A 17,678-nucleotide genomic window follows, 5' to 3' on the forward strand; every position below is an offset into this window, starting at 1 on the left:
TTTTGTGTGGATATTCTCAAGAAATTAGACTAACAAAATGCCATTTTGAAGATGAACAAATTTGGATTGGCAAAAACTAAAAAAAAAAAAAAAAAGAGAGAGTTTCGATAATCTGAAAGTCAGTCTGAAAGGAATAATCACCCAAGGGCCAAACATGAGAGATAGGACATTTTGAGGGCAAATGAAAGAGATATATTCCTTTGGATCATCCAAAGGAATTGGTGGTATATGAGGAATTATTGTCCGCTTTACCATGCACTGTTGAAATGTGCTGTAGCAGGACCCAGAGCTACATGAATTCCAGATGTTCATTTCTTGAAATCCTACATGCACATTTTATCACGTGGCATTAGCTAATGTGAAGACCATTTGGTAGCTGACTGCAAAGGTAATATGCTCTTTCAAGGGCAACTAAGCCTAATGCCTAATCTGAGGAGTGTTTGACCACCCAAAGTGCAAGGCAGGATCCTCTACTACAGTAGATGAAACAAAGTTGCACTCAGAGGCTATGTGCTTACTGAAAGGTAGAGCCTATTATTTACCATAAAGTAGACTCATGTTCAGCATGAGGAATGTGTGCCTGCGAAAAGTAAGAGATCCTCTTTACAATGCTGAGACACTGTGGCAGAGAAAATAGTGATTTCAAAGGGAGCCCCGCAAAATCCAACATCTTTATAATGTCTGAAATGTATCACTGTCAAGCTGTAAAATGGAAAGGTCAGCCTAAAGATGGAATGGTAAGATCATATTGGGATTAGTTCTTGAATCCATAGGTCTCCCTGAGAACTTAATTTGAAGAACAACATGTGGAATTCATGCAGCTCTGGGTCCTTCTATAGCACATTTCAACAGGGTATGGTAAAGAAGACAATCAGTTCCTCATATGCTACCAATTTATTTGTATGATCCTTTTGCTTTAAAAGATTTGCATTTCCTGGTGAGTATCTCTATGACTATTTGCAAAGGAAGATCCTTTGACTCGTAGGCATTGACTTTCAGCTGAGTTCCTTGTCACATAGACAACTCTCTATAGCATGTTACAGAGTGAATAGAAACAGAGATTTATTCATATGTGCCTTAGAGAAGAGAAACATGATCTTAATTAAAAAAAAACTCTATGCAACAATTATAGAAAGCTGTTACAACTCAACTTTTTAATTGTTTTTATGAGCCTTTATTTAACACTGATTTATGAGTCTCTTAAGCAGTGACAGGTAATTCAGCAGGTCTTTAATACGATGAAAAGTCATCATCTCGTGGAACAATTAAAACAAAAGAATCCAAAATAAAGGCCAGAAGATAGGTTTTGTGGCAGTGGCATGGTAGTTGTGTGGCAGCACCATGGACTGACTGTAGAAATAAAGAGGGGAGAATTGGACTGGGCCACAACTCTGATTGTGGGTTTGATTCAACTGTATAGTCACCTTTATACTTATCTAGACTTTGTTTCTGTAGTTTGCTGTTGAAGTACACCAGACACATTATCAAACTTCTTAAAGATATGTCAGGTTTTACCCTGATATGATTATTATGCATTGTATGCCTGTATCAAAATATCTCATGTATCCAATAAATATATATGCCTACTATACACCCATAAAAATGAAAAAAAAAAAACACAAAAAAGTTAAAAAATTTAAATAATCTTAAAAAGAAAGTGGCATATTCAGCTAGATTTTGGAGAGTATTCTAAAAGAGAATTTTTCAAACTGTGCTCTCCAAAACACTAGTGTCTCATAATACATTAATAGTTGGCCTATCACAAAAGGATTTCTCATCTAGTAAGTTTGGAAACAATGGGTAAAATAAAGGTAAACAACAGGTATTTTTACTGCCTTTAATATGCTAATATGTGTAATAAGGATATAAGGGAGAAATACAGCATGTGGTATACATCAAACTTCTTTGGCTATGGAGTGCTCTACTCCCCTCAAGCCAAACTAGTCATATCTTTTGTTACACTAGGGTTCTAAAGAAGGAAGTTTGAGAAAAATTGCACTACAAACATACTTAAGCATTCAAGATCTCAGAATATCCTACCAGAGGCTGGCATTTGGGAAACATTCTAATTTCACCAACATCCAGTTAGCTACTGAATCATTTCTGCAAGCTTAGTTCATATCAAATGCTGTTCTATGATTGTGAAATCCTTTTAGGGATCATGGAAATGCTCGAAATAGAGCATTTCCATGATCCCTAAAAGATACACTGTCAGTTATACTATTTATCTTTTGAGTGGTAACTTATGTTATTACATGAGTATTAGTTTTTCATACATTTCTTTTTTTTTTAATTTTCAAAGGCAATCTCATGTGGCACCTATGCAAATAGTATTTATGGAAGTTTAATATTTTGAGGCTTATACAATTTTTTTCCTTGCTTCTACCTATACTTGGAGCTTTAACAGCCATAATAATAACATATACAACCTGTGGCTAACTTGCCCAATGAATAATTACCTTGCAGCAGCCAATAGTCTGGCATTTAGAAAAAAATAAAAAATTTTGCTGAGCACTGTTTTGTGGCTTTCAAGGGATCAATAATCCACGACTCAGATTAGCAGGTGTGGACATAAACAGCTTTTTGTCTTTGGGAAAAAACAAGGCATCATTCTGACTTTTAAAAATTCAATTAAAATTTTCAGCAAATTTAGGAAGTCATTTATTGATAGAAACCATTTTGTCAACATCAATTTATGGCACATCACACAAGAGAAACATTTTTAAGATAAACAGGAAAAAATGCATGGAGAAGAAGCAAGATGAAAAGAAAGGAAGAAAGAAGAAAAAATATAGGGATAAAAGGAACAGAAGACTAATGGAAATACTTGCTGTTATTGTCAGTAAAAAAACTGATCAAAAAGCCTGCCCAAAATACATTAGACAATGCTGTCAAATATAGAAAATAAAGTAATGGCAAACTATAACACAGGGTCATTGCAAACTAAAATGTTTTTCTGAAAAAGATTTGCTATTAGGAAATTTATGAAAAGAGGAATGTTTTTTTAAAACATTAATTTCATTCATTAATTTCATATAATGAATGAAATTATTTTAAAAAAATCATTAAAGCTAGGTGGAGGAAAAAAAGAAACATGACTAGTGAGCACTGAAGTAAGGAAAAGCCAAGGCAAGCAGGTGGGCATCTTCACTAAACCCTGGGAAGAAAAATGTCATAAAGATCACTGTGATAATAGTTTCAGAAGCAGATGCTACCATAATGTCTCAGGTGATTCAATTTCTGATTCCATTAGTTAAATAATTAAATTATAGCAAATCACTGGATGAAGCCCAAGTAACCAAACACTCACATATATCTTTGCAAACAACTATCTGTGATGGTCATCATTTATCCTTAAATATAGCCACAAAATTTTAATTACAACAACATTTTTTCCATGAATGCTCCAATTTCTTGTCTTTGCATTTTAGAAAACCTATCATCATTGAAAACAGCAACAGAAAATGGACCACTTTTTGACATATTATAAACATAAAAAGATTATCAACCTTAGACATCCAAATATCTGATTTAAAGTGGTGGGGAAGTGCAAAATGTCTCTAAGCCAAGGTTCTTCCAGTCCAAGAATGCCTTTAACATAACAAAAAACCTTACATTTGGTGTGAGGGTCTTTATCCATTTAACAAATATTTACCAGTATCCTACTTTATGTGTGGACAGCACTGTGTTGTAAACTAGGGATTCACCTATGAACAAGATAGAAAAGGTTCATGACTTCATGGGTCTTACATCTAAGTGAAGAAAGACGGAAAAAAACAAACAAGAAAATTACAGAATATAATCATTTCTGTGAAGGAAATGAACAGGTGATATGATAGAGAATAAAGGGGGACGGTGATGGAGGGGACTATTTTAAATAGGATGGTCAGGGAATGCCTTTCTGAAGTGATAGCATTTGAGATAAGCAATGAATGATAAAAATGCCATAAAATGCCACTACTATTAAAAGATCTAAGAGAAGAACATTCTAGGCAGAGAAAACAGAAAGAATGGAAGGGTACAGTAGTTGTTACTTGACAAAATGGTATAACAATCTAGAAAGGTAAGGAAGATGGTTTCATTGATGGGCTAATGAAAAACATGATATGACAGGAAACTTGACTACTATTCAATGTGTTTCTTATCTTTAATAGAATAGCACAAGGATGTTTGAACTTATTTACTCTAATCTTCCACACAATGTATTCCATATAGACAATCATCATTCTAATGCTTAAGTATTTAAGGCATCCCAATTTACTGTGAGGTATCTCAAATGCTAGAAAATTTCTTCTTACATTGATCTGAAAGTGGCTTTTTGGCAGTCACCCTCACTGACTCGAGTTCTGCCCTTTCAAAGGCAAGTACTATATTGTCTGTCAGTACTCTTCTCTAGGACCAAGGTCCTTTGACCACTGTTTGGGGCTTCCAGATCATCTGGAAGTTATGCTTCCTACAGACACACTACAGTTTATCAGTAAGTTATTTTAAAACCACACTACCTCTGGACATACGAACTTTTGAAGGTAAAAAGTTAGGGCCCCAGTTTTCTTTTTAAAATTTTTTTAGAGACAGGGTCTCGCTTTGTTAGGCAGGCTGGAGATGGAGTGCTGTGGCATGATCATAGCTCACTGTAACCTTGAACTCCTTGGCTCAAGCCATCCTCTTGCCTCTGCCTCCTAAGTATCTAGGACTACAGGCATGCACCACCAATACCTAGCTAATTTTAAAATGTGTTTTGTAGAGATGGGGTCTCACTATGTTGCCCAGGCTGGCCTCGAACTCCTGACCTCAAGCAATCCTCCTGCCTCAGCTTCCTAAAGCACTTAAAGTACAGGAGTGAGCCACTGTGCCTGGCCACCAAGTATGTTCAACTGATCGGTTTTCCAAGACAAAAGAAGTTATAGAGATGGATGGTGGTGATGGTGGCACAACATTATGAATGTATTTAGTAACATTGAACTGTACATTTCAAATGCCTAAGATGGTAAATTTTATGTCACATGTATTTTATAACAATTTAAAAAATTGAAAAACATCCAAGAGGCACCCAGAAGAGTAAATCTAATGCAAATGAGCTAGACATAAATGCCATGCTACCATATTTTACTAACCACTTGCCTGTATATCTGACTTACATCTGTATGCTTCATCTTTATGCACACTTACACACATACACATCAAGATCTTGGCACTGAAATTTGAACTGCTGTCAATTTCATGCTAATATTAAAGTCAAGCTAATGAAGGTTAATTACAAAATTTATAAATTCAAGTACTTTTAAATTATTATTAATGAGACTAACCATTTAAGATCAGAGTTGTGAAATCTGAGATATATGGTATTTGAGAATTTTGGAAATTCAAATACTATTGTTGTTGATAGCTACTCACAGCTTTATTTTTTATTTTTTTTCTTCAACTTTTACTTTAAGTTCAGGGGCACATGTGCAGGATGTGCAGGTTTGTTACATAGATAAACATGTGCAATGTTGGTTTGCTGCACAGATCATCCCATCACCCAGGTATTAAGTGCAGAATCCATTAGCTGTTTTTCCTGATGCTCTCCCACCCCCTACCAGGCCCCAGGGTGTGTTGTTCCACCCATGTGTCCATGTGTTCTCATCATTCAGCTACCACTTATAAGTGAGAACATGTGGTATTTGATTTTCTTTTTCTGCGTTAATTCACTGAGGATAATGGCTTCCAACTCCATCCATGTCCCTGCAAAGGACATGATCTCATTCCTTTTTATGGCTGCATAGTATTCCATGGTGTATACATACCACATTTTCTTTATCCAGTCTGTCAATGATGGACATTTAGGTTGATTCCATGTCTTTGCTATTCTGAATGGTGCTGTAAGGAATATATATGTGCATGTATCTTTATAATACAATGATTTATATTCTTTTGGGTATATACCCAGTAATGGAATTATTGGGTCAAATGGTATTTCTGCCTCCAGGTCTCTGAAGAATCACCACACTGTCTTCCACAATGTTTGAACTAATTTACACTCCTACTATCAGTGTAAAAACATTACATTTTCTCCACAACCTTGCCAGCATCTGTTATTTTTGACTTTTTAATTATAGCCATTCTGACAGGCGTGAGATAATATCTCATTGTTGTTTTGATTTGCATTTCTCTAATGATCAGTGATGTTGAGCTTTATGTTTGTTGGCCACACTTTTAAGAAGTGTCTGTTCATGTCCTTTGCCCATTTTTTAATGGGGTTGTTTGGTTTTCTCTTATAAATTTGCTTAAGTTCCTTATAGATGCTGGATATCAGAGCTTTGTCAGATGGATACATTGCAAAAATTTTCTCCCATTCTATAGGTTATCTGTTTACTCTGTTGATAGTTTCATTTGCTGTGCAGAAGCTCTTTAGTTTAATTAGATCCCATTTGTCAATTTTTGCTTTTGTTGCAATTGCTTTTGGTGTTTTTGTGATGAAATCTTTACCTGTGCTGATGTCTGGAATAATATTGCCTAGATTTTCTTCTGGGTTTTTATAGTTTTGGATTTTACATTTAAGTCTTTAATTCATCCTGAGTTAATTTTTGTATATGGTGTAAGGAAGGGGTCTAGTTTCAAATTTCTGCATATGGCTAGCCAGAACTCTCAGCACCATTTATTAAATAGGGAGCCATTTTCCCATTGCTTGTTTTTGTCAAATTTCTCAAAGATCAAATGATTGTAGGTGTGCCGTGTTATTTCTGAGTTCCCTATTCTGTTCCATTGATTTATGTGTTTGGTCTTGTACCACTACCATGCTGTTTTTGGCCACTGTAACCTTGTAGTATGGTGTGAAGTCAGGTAGCATGGTGCTTCCAGCTTTGCTCTTTTTGCTTAGGATTGTCTTGGTTATTCAGGCTCTTTTTTGCTTCCATATGAATTTTAAAATATTTTTTTCTAATTCTGTTAAGAATGTTGGCCAGGTGCAGTGGCTTACCCCTGCAATCCCAGCACTTTGGGAGGCCAAGGCGGGTGGATCATGAGGTCCAGAGATCGAGACCATCCTGGCCAAAATGAATGAAACCCCGTCTCTACTAATAATACAAAAATTAGCTGAGTGTGGTGGTGCATGCCTGTAGTCCCAGCTACTCAGGAGGCTGAGGCAGGAGAATTGCTTGAACCTGGGAGGCAGAGGTTGCAGTGAGCCAAGATTGGGACTGGTGACAGAGTGAGACTACGTCTCAAAAAAACAAAAAACAAAAACAAATTTTGGGGCAGCATGACCATTTTCAAGATATTGATTCTTCCTATCCATGAGCATGAAATGTTTCTTCATTTGTTATTTACCCAAGAGTCATTCAGTAGCAGGTTGTTCAATTTCCAGGTAGTTACATGGTTTTGAGTAAATTTCTTAATCTTGAGTTCTAATTTGATTGCGGTGTGGTCTAAGGGACTGTTATAATTTCAGGTCTTTTGCATTTGCTGAGGAGTGTTTTACTTTCAATCATGTGATCAATTTTAGAGTAAGTGCTATGTGGCAATGAGAAGAAGGTATATTCTGTTGTTTTGGGGTGGAGAGTTCTGTTGATATCTATCAGGTCCACTTGATCTAGAGCTGAGTTCAGGCCCTGAATATTTTTTTGAAATTTTCTGTCTCCATGATCTGGGTAATGTTGTCAGTGATGTGTTAAAGTCTCCTATAATTATTGTGTAGAAGTCTAAGTCTCTTTGTAGGTCTCTAAGAACTTGTTTTATGAATCTAATTGCTCCTGTATTAGGCACATATACATTTAGGATACCTAAATAGCTCTTCTTGTTGAATTGAACCCTCTACCATTATGTAATGCCCTTGTCTTTTTTTTTTTTTTTGAGACGGAGTTTCACTCTCGTTACCCAGGCTGGAGTGCAATGGCGCGATCTCGGCTCACCGCAACCTCCGCCTCCTGGGTTCAGGCAATTCTCCTGCCTCAGCCTCCTGAGTAGCTGGGATTACAGGCACGCGCCACCATGCTCAGCTAATTTTTTTGTATTAGTAGAGACGGGGTTTCACAATGTTGACCAGGATGGTCTCGATCTCTTGACCTCGTGATCCACCCGCCTCGGCCTCCCAAAGTGCTGGGATTACAGGCTTGAGCCACCGCGCCCGGCCCGCCCTTGTCTTTTTTTAAAAATCTTGGTTGGTTTAAAATCTCTTTTGTGAGAAACTACTGTTATAACATTTGCTTTTTTCTGTTTTCCATTTGCTTGGTAAATTTTCTTCCAACCCTTTATTTTGAGCCTATGTGTGTCTTTGCACATGATATGGATTTCTTGAAGATAGCATACCAATGGGTCTTGGCTTTTTATCCAGCTTGCCATTCTGTGTCTTTTATTTGGAGCATTCAGCCCATTTACATTTAAGGTTATTATTGTTATATGCGAGTTTAATCCTGTCATTATTATGCTAGCTGGTTATTCTGCAGACTTGTTTATGCAGTTGCTTCATAGTGTCACTGGTCTGTGTACTTCAGTGTGCTTTTGTAGTGGCTGGTAATGGTTTTTCCTTTCTATATTTTGTGCTTCCTTCAGGAGCTCTTGCAAGGTAGGCCTGATGGTAAATTCCCCCAGCATTTGCCTGTCTGAAAAGGATCTTATTTCTCCGTTGCTTACGAAGCTTATTTTGGCTAGATATGAAATTATGGGTTGGAATTTCTTTTTTTTTTTTTTTAAGAATGTTGAATATTGGCCCCCAATCTCTTCTGGTTTTTTAGGGTTTCCACTGAGAGGTCTGCTGTTAGTATGATGGGTTTCCCTTTGTAGGTGACCTGGCCTTTCTCTCTGGCTGCCCTTAACATTTTTTCTTTCATTTTGACCTTGGAAAATCTAATGATTATGTGTCTTGGGGTCGATCTTCTCATGGAGTATTTTCCCGGGGTTCTCTGCATTTTCTGAATTTGAATGTTGGCCTGTCTTGCTAGGTTGGGGAAGTTCTCCTGGATGAAATCCTGAAGTATGTTTTAAAAGTTGGTTCCATTTTTCCAATCTCTTTCAGGTTCCCCAATCAGTCATAGGTTCAGTCTCTTTATATAATCCCATATTTCTTGGATGGTTTGGTACATTCCTTTACATTCTTTTCCCTCTATTCTTGTCTGCCTGTCTTATTTCAGAAAGATAGTCTTTAAACTCTGAGATTTTCCTCTGTTTGGTATATTCTGCTATTGATACTTGTGATTGCATTGTGAAGTTCTCATGTTGTGTTTTTCAGCTCCATCAACTCAGTTATGTCCCTCTCTAAACTGTCTAGTGTGGCAATCTGCTCCTGTATTGTTTTTTCATGATTCTTGGCTTCTTTGCATTGGGTTACAACATGCTCCTTTAGCTCAGTGAAGTTTGTTATTACCTACCTTTTGAGGCCTTCTTCTGTCAGTTCAGCCATCTCAGCCTCAGCCTAGTTCTGTGTCCTTGCTGGAGAGGTGTTGCAGTCATTTGGAGGAGAAAAGGCACTGTAGCTTTCTGAGTTCTCAGCATTTTTGTGCTGATTCTTTCTCATCTTTGTGGGCTTATCTACCCCTTTGATCTTTGAGATTGCTGACCTCTGAATGAGGTTTTTGTGGGGTCCTTGTTGTTCCTGTTGTTTTCTGTTTGTTTGTTTTTATTTTAACAGTCAGGCCACTCTACCTTAAGGCTACCATGGTTTGCTGGGGGTCCATTCCCAGACCTCAGTTGCCTTGGTTTATCCCATACCTGGAGTTACCTGGAGTTATCACCAGTGGAGGCCCTGAAACAGCAGAGATGGCAGCCACCTCCTTCCTCTAGTAGTTCCAACCCAGGTGGGTACTGACCTGTTGCTGTCCTGCACACACCTATAGGAGGTGGCTGGAGATACATGTTGAAACGTCTCACCGAGTCAGGAGGAACTGGATCAGGGACCTGCCCTAAGAAGCAGTCTGGCTGCTTTTAGGTAATGCAGGTGTGCTGTGTTGTGGGAGACCCTTCCTCATCAAGACCACCTGTATTCCCCACAGCCGGCAAGCTGGAGCTGCTGAGTCGACTGAACTGTGGGGATGGCAGCCGTCCGTCTGCCCAGAAGCTCTGTCCCAGGGAGATATCAGAGCTTTGTCTGTAGAACCCTTGCTGGAGTGGCTGAAGCCCCCATGGGGAGGTCACACCCAGTGAGGAGAAATGGATCCGGGTCCCACTTGAAGAAGCACTCTGGCCAAGATCTGGCAAGGCAGCTGTGCTGTTTTATGAGGGACCCTTCCTCATCCAAACTGTCTGTATTCTCCACAGCCAATAGGCTGGAATGGCTGAGTCTACCCAAATGCAGAGATAGTGGCTACTCACTCACCCCGACTCCGGAAGCTCCGCCCCAGGGAGAGATCAGAGCTCTGTCCACAGAACCCTTGCTGAACTGGCTGAAGTTCCTGCAGGGAGGTCCCACCCAGCAAGGAGGAATGGATTGGTGTTCTGCTTAAAGAAGCAGTCTGGTCACGATCTGGCAAGGCAGCTGTGCTGTGTTGTGGGGGACCTCTCCTCATCTGGAACATCTGTACTCTCCAAAGCCAGCAGGCTGGAGCAGCTGAGTCGACTGAACTGCAGAGATGGCAGCTGCCCCTCCCCCCAGGAACTCAAACGTGTCTCAGTTGGACTCCAGCCCATTGCCATTGGCTGGCTGGAATTCCAAACCAGTGGGTCTTAACTTGCTAGATGCTGTGGAAGCGGGGCCCAAGGAATGATGTTGCTTGGCTCCCTGGATTCACCCCCTTTCCTAGGGATTTTCTGCCTTGCTGGGGATTCCAGGGCCAAAGTATGTAAAACTCCTGGGTCTCTGTGTGTGCCTGAGTGGCTACTCTGCCAAGACTCCACACAGCTCTGTGTATCAGACCCAAGGCCCTGGTGGCATGGGCTCATAAGCGGATTTCCTGATCCATGGTTTGCAAAGATCCATGGGAGAAGCATGGTTTCCTGTGTGAGGTTGCACAATCACTCACAGCTTCCCTTGGCTGGGGATGGGGGTTTCTTTGGCTCTGTGCTGCTCCCGTGTGGGCTGTCACTCCACGCTACTTTTCTTCATTCTCTGTTGGTCAAGTTGTTTACCTAGTCAGTCCCAGTGTGAGAAGCTGGATATTTCAGTTAAAGGTGCTGAATTCACTCAACTCTTTTCATTCCTCTCTATGAGTGCAACAAACTGCAGCTGCTTCTAATTGACTGTCTTGGATTGATCCCGCTACTCACAGCTTTATTAAAGGCCAAACATTTGAAATAGAATGTTTGCATATGATGCTATTCATGTAATTGATATGATATTTTCAGAATTCTGTACAAATAAGTAAGAGGAAGCTTATTAGTTGATCAAGAATGGTTAAATATAGCTAGACAGAACTGCAGGTAATTTGATTCAGGGAACCAGGTCTTTTATACTTTATTTCTTCCATGGCTTTTTAAATGGAAATAGTCCCTGAGGTAGTTCCAAATCTGTGAATCACAGAAAAGGATGTTTGGCATTTAGTTTGAATATTTTGTTTGAGGAGAAATTCGTATGCAGTATATTATAGACTGTTGCCTAAAAATATAAATGTATGGATACATATGTACACACTCCTCTGGATTCATTACTTACAATTTGTGATGTCTTTTATTATGAAAGCAGTTTTCATAGGCAAAATGTAGCAACATGGTAACACTTCATTTTTTGTTTTTGTTTTTTGTTAACCTTTGTTGAGGTACACAAGCAAAAAGAAACTTCATAATTTAGAGGGACAAGTTGTGTACACTATATCATGGTGCAGTGGGACAATGCAAGGCATATTTGTAGAATAGTAATCACCATCAGTCTGGGAAACTCCTTTAGTACAGAGCTTCTATTCTCAAGTAGCCAGATGTTTTTACCCAAGACTGAAAGCACAGATGGTCTACAGCTGTCAGACAGCTGTCTTTGTTGAAGTTTTTAAAAAAATTTTCAGCATCTTTTTATTAAATTGAAAGAAGTTTCCTAAAGGTTGAGAGAAAAAGGAAACTGGGGTATGCCATTGCAAATTAGCTTAAAAGCTTGAAATTAATTTAAAAAAAGTGGTTTTGCTTTCTCAAAGAAGCTGTATATTTTTAATATTTATGTTGCTTCCTTTCCTTCCCTCTCTCAATAAATATTTTTGTTTGTGCTAACATTATAGTAGGTGCTGGAGATTGAAGATAGATAGTCCCTTTTCTTGAGGACTTGACAGTTTATTAGAGGAGAAAATTAAGAAAGTAAACAACTATAATAGAATATGCTATATTCTATAATAGCAGAAAATACTACGTCTAGTGGTGACGCAAATGAAGGAGTGGTTAACTATGTTTGGGCTGCCACAGAAGGCCTTACAGAGTGATGATATGTGAACTGAGTCTTGAAAAAAATAGAAGCTAGTTAAGTTTGGTGTCGGGTGGTGGATTCCTGTCAGAGGAATAGCATGTACAAAGGTACAGAGACCTAAAGCAGCATGACTCACTCAATAGTTAGATAAAAATGCAGTATAACTTGTCTTAGAGAATGATAGAAGGGAAGACTATCAAGACTGACTGGCAAGGCTCATACTGAGGAAATGTGTGGAGCAGTGATCATGAGAAAGGTAGTCAAGGTTTGCAGTGGTAGTAGCCCCTGTCAACAGGAGAGGGGAATAATGACGAACACATAGAAGGATTACTAAATGGTGCTCTGGGGGCTCCAGTTAAGGTCTTTAGAAACTGTAATTTTATAGTATTAGCAGTCTGCCAGTTGTGTCATTTGCCCCAGCTGCACTCAACCATTGTGGTAAGAGGAACACACAGTTCCATGATCTGGAGAATAGGACCATTAGAAACTAAAAATAAATCTTAATTAGAAGTGTATCAAATACAGTCCTATAGTAATTCCAGAATTCCAAAAATACATTTCAAGAGTACCAAAATCTCTAAGTACTTAAGCTCAAAATAAATAAATTAGATGAAAGGAAGTCAGGTATCTATTTGTGATTTTGTTTCATTTTACACATCTCAAAGTACTTTAACATGGTTGTTCTCCATTTATTCCCTTCCTAGTGAAGAATACCTAGTAAAGGTATTATCCATATCACTGTTATTCCCAGCACCATGTGTATACTTCAATCATGACAATTACCATATCATATTGTAATTACAGACATTTGTGTCTCCCACCAGACTGTGAGCTCTTTAAGAGCAAGGAGCATGCCTTATTCAGTTTTGTACCCTCAACACCTCATTCAATGTTTATCGCATAGAAAACCGATGTTGGATGAACAAATTTACAGATGAAGAATCTAATGCACAGAACAAATGTTTTTTTCCAAGACAGCACAATTAGTTTGTGGTATAGAATACAAGTGCACTGATGCAGACCAGAGGTCTCAGCTTCTGTGAGGCAATATTTGATTTCATCCAGAGACAGATAAGAATTCTTTATAAATAAAACTATATTTTCAAAATAAACCATAGCATTAAAGCTACATAGGACTTCTAAAAATAGAATTACATAGTAGAAGGGAATGAGTATCACCACTACATCTTAATTTTCAGTACAGCCTCAAAAAGAAGGCTGATAAATTTAATAAGAATAAATCTGAGATTATTCATATCAATATTTTTAAAAACACTAGTTTTCTAAAAGAAACTGAACATGTTTTCATTTTAGCCATCTTGTTTAACTGGTAAACTACTTTTCCTTTTACTGGTGGTGCTGGAATTTATTTTTAGAGATGAAAAGTATAATAAAAAGCCTGAGTATATTTTTGTTGTATAGCTGGTGACAGCTTTCAAGCCTCACTTCTGTCCCTTCCCCTTTTTGTCCCACATCAGGACAAGGTGATAAGCAGTCCTGGTCACTCTTTCCCATGGTGCCAGCCTCAAAGTTCAAACCACACAAGGCACAACCAGCACAGAACACCTCACCTTGGCCCCACCACCTAATCACAATAAAAACCAGAGATACTTGCCCCTCCCTTCACTCAATCCATTTCAGATTGTCTTGGGAGCCATCTCTGCTCTCCCCAGAAAACCTCATTACATCAACAATAAACCTTTTCAAACATTTTTTAGTGCATGTGTGGCATCATTAGTCTTGACATCCAAACCACACTTTGCGTGAGGGGAATTATCCCCTCTTGCAGGACAACCACAAGAAAATTGGCACCGTGAGTAGGATGTTGAGGCAATAACCATCACTACCTAGGGGTCTTTCTTCTCTTGCTTTTGGCTTGATAACTGGCCAGGGTGCACTTTGAAATGTGATGCTGCCTGCTGGTCAGCCTGCATTATGAGTTGTGCTGCACTGTACTGCATATGCCAACTCCTACCAAGACTCTGTTACAGATTCAATCTACCTAATTAAGAAGTTTCAGTGATATACATTTATGGATGGGAATATGGTATTGGGGCCCTACTTAAGAGTAGCCCTGGGTCATGCATATTGGCCCAGGCCTTTATGAGTGTTTCAGATTGAATCATGTGTCTCAGTTCTAGCATAAGGCATGATTGATGCTAGGCTCAGGGAGAGGACTTTTATCCTCTATGACCATTGGTTGTATGCCTTAATGAGGCCTTGGTCCCCATTTTATAGAATGCTCAGGGGAAAGACTACATCTTGTACAATATATGAGCCCATTGATTAGTTGGTTATATGAATGAAAGTAGTCACTATGTGGCATGCTGAAGTCTACAGTCCAAAAATCAGATGGCTAACTAGGACCGTATGAAATGCCTTTGCTACTGCTGCTACTACCTATGCCATCCAAACAGATTCTAGTCCTCAAGGTTATAAAAAGATGCCCATGTTATCCAGTGGCACAAGCCCTTACAGAAGACAGACCTGAATGTTTTATCCTTACCTCTTTTAAACGTCCAGAAAAAATTACCTCCCTACTGGACAACTATAAAAATGACCAACAAAGACTCTGGGTTCAGTTGAGTGCTGTGGCTTATCAACATGCCAAAGGATTAAATTAAATCTGACTGAAGCCCAGGTTTCTTTCTTTTCTTTTCTTTTTCTTTTGAGAGTTTTGCTCTTGTTGCCCAGGCTGGAGTGCAAAGGCGTGATCTCAGCTCACTGCAACCTCTACCTCTTGGGTTCAAGCGATTCTGCTGCCTCAGCCTCCTGAGTAGCTGGGATTACAAGCACCTACCACCACGCCCAGCTAATTTTTGTATTTTTAGTAGAGATGGGGTTTCACCATGTTGGCCAGGCTAGTCTCAAACTCCTGACCTCAGGTGATCTACCCACCTTGGTCTCCCAAAGTGCTGGGATTACAGGCGTAAGCTACCATGCCCAGCCAGCCCAGGTTTCTTAAACTCAATAGAGCAACAATCACGATAGGGAGGCCCTTAACCCTGATGATACTGAATTGCGACTCACTGCAGGAAGAAACTTATAAATATGAGCAGGGAGAGAGAACTGTCTCTCTCTAAAGAATGTCCAATAACCACAAAAATAAAACAACAAATCTTAATGTGGGAGAGGAAACAATAACTAAAGCAGAGGTTCATGATTTTTTACACAATTGGAAATCCAAAATTTTTGGATTGGGGGAGGGACCTGATGGGAGGTGATTGGATCACAGGGGGTGGATTTCCCCCTTTCTGTTCTCATGATAGTGAGTTCTCACAAAATCTCATTGTTTAAAAGTGTGTAGCACTTCCCTCTTTGCTCTCTCTCTTTTCCCCTTTGCCTTCTGCCATGACTGTTAGCTTTCTGAGGCCTCCCAGCCATTCTTCCTGTGCATACTGTGGAACCGTGAGTCAATTTAACCTTTTTTTTCCCCATAAATTATCCAGTTTCAGGTAGTTTATAGCAGTGTGAGAACAGACGAATACGGTGAGCATTGATGCTCTGACCCAAAGAGTAACAAATTAAAACAATATTAAGTATTTGGTACTTAGAATAAGCTTGACAAATGGTACCCCATGGACCTTCCCACCACCAGCACCAAAGTTAAAATAGTTAATGTGGCCCAGTATAGATAGAAACAAGGTGTACAAGAAATAAGACCCATTATAAAATACCTACTAAAAGAAGTGGCTCGTATTCCTACTGCTTTCTTCTTGAAGAGCCCAATATGGCCAATGCCCAAACCTAATAAAAATGAATGGCACTTAACAGTGAGCTATTGCAACCTTAATGTCATGATACTACTGATGAAGGCCCATAGCCAACAATATTAAAATTATTGACTCCATTCAATTAACTATTGAAAAATTATTTTGCTTTTATAGATTTTTGTTAATATTTAGTGCGTATTTAAATATCCTCTCAATTGCAGTTTGCCTTCACCTTGAAAGGAACAAAACGTACCTTATCTGGCTACTCATGGTATTCCTCAACAGCCCTATCATCAAAGACAACATTTACTAGCAAGATCTTAACCACATCCAACTTCTTCCAGAAGCACAGTTATGACATTACAAACCTGAGAGTCTTCAGGTGGAAGCTGGCCACATCGATAAGATCAACCATATGACTTAGGGTAGAGGCTTTGGGTCTTGAAGTATCAGTTGACCTAAACACTGAGTTTAACCACATGGGCAATAAATGAATCAATTATGCCTATGTAATGAATCTTCAATAAAAAGTCTGAACACTAAAGCTTAGGTGAGCTTCCTAAGTTTGCAATACTCCATGTGTACTGACACAAATTAATGCTAGGAGGGTAACATGCCCTGAGGATTATGGAAGCTTCATGATTAGAACCTTCCTTGACTCTACCCTATGGGACTATTCTTTTGGCTGGTTGTAATTTGTAACCTTTCCCTGTAATAGATGACATACAATAGATTTATAATATACATATAATAAATATACAATATACAAACAATAAAAATAATAAAATTAACAAAATAAGGAGAAGAAAAAAGAGGAAGTCAAAATACAACTCTATTTAGTACAGTTGCTGTCATTGACTGTACTGTTTGGTTTGGTGTATTCTGTCAGTACAGCAATTTATATTTATGTAAGGTTTCATAATTTACAAAGTATTTTTACTACAAAACACTTTTACTCATAATCACATTTATTCCTTATGCACACTTGTAAAGGAAGCATTTTTCTTAGCCCTATTTCACACTTGAGGAAGTTTAAGTTCAGAGATACTAAGTAATTTATTCAAGGTCCCTGGTGGTACCAGGACTGCAAAGATAGGAATTCTGATTCTAAAGTTTGTATTCTTTATATTGACACACTAAGGTCATTTTCTGTCCCTGCTTCTCTCTTTAAATGATATATCTCCGAATATTCTCTGTTAGTGATCAGATGGGTGGACACTGATAACTCTGACTCAATGCATGACAGAAGCCTGTTTCCTAATTTATTGAATAAAGTAGACCAGATGATATCTAAGATGCTATTGTAAATTGAAAGCCTATGGCATTAGAAGTGATTGCTAGGTAGACACACACAGGATCTGGTTTAGGAAATAACTCCCCAGTTTGTCTTTACTCTGGATGAAAAAACTGTGGTAAAAGAGGCAAAGGCTAAGAAATCAATTTCCTCCTTCTTACTCTTCAAAATCTAAAATTATTATTTGTGTTTTTGAGACACAGTAGAGGTATGTAGTATACCTCCTCCTGTAGTTCATATCCAGTATCCAGGGGTGGATTCAACTGTAATCATCTTCATAACGTTTTCCCAGACTACACTAGCACACAACCATTTTCTTCTTTCTCTCACTTCCAGCAGCAATGGCTGTTACCCAGATATGGCATTATTTTTCTTATTT

General features: G+C 38.6%; 1 protein-coding gene across 7 annotated transcripts in view; it reads right to left on the minus strand.

Annotated features, from left to right (window-relative positions):
- Nucleotides 1-17,678, minus strand: part of EDA (ectodysplasin A) — a 419,967-nt gene that overhangs the window by 223,375 nt on the left and 178,914 nt on the right. The gene's annotated exons all lie outside the window — the stretch shown is intronic.

This window comes from Aotus nancymaae, unplaced genomic scaffold (assembly GCF_030222135.1).
Source record: "Aotus nancymaae isolate 86718 unplaced genomic scaffold, 86718_ANA_hifiasm-v0.15.2.pri h1tg000081l, whole genome shotgun sequence".
In the NCBI taxonomy this organism is placed as follows: Eukaryota; Metazoa; Chordata; class Mammalia; order Primates; family Aotidae; genus Aotus; species Aotus nancymaae.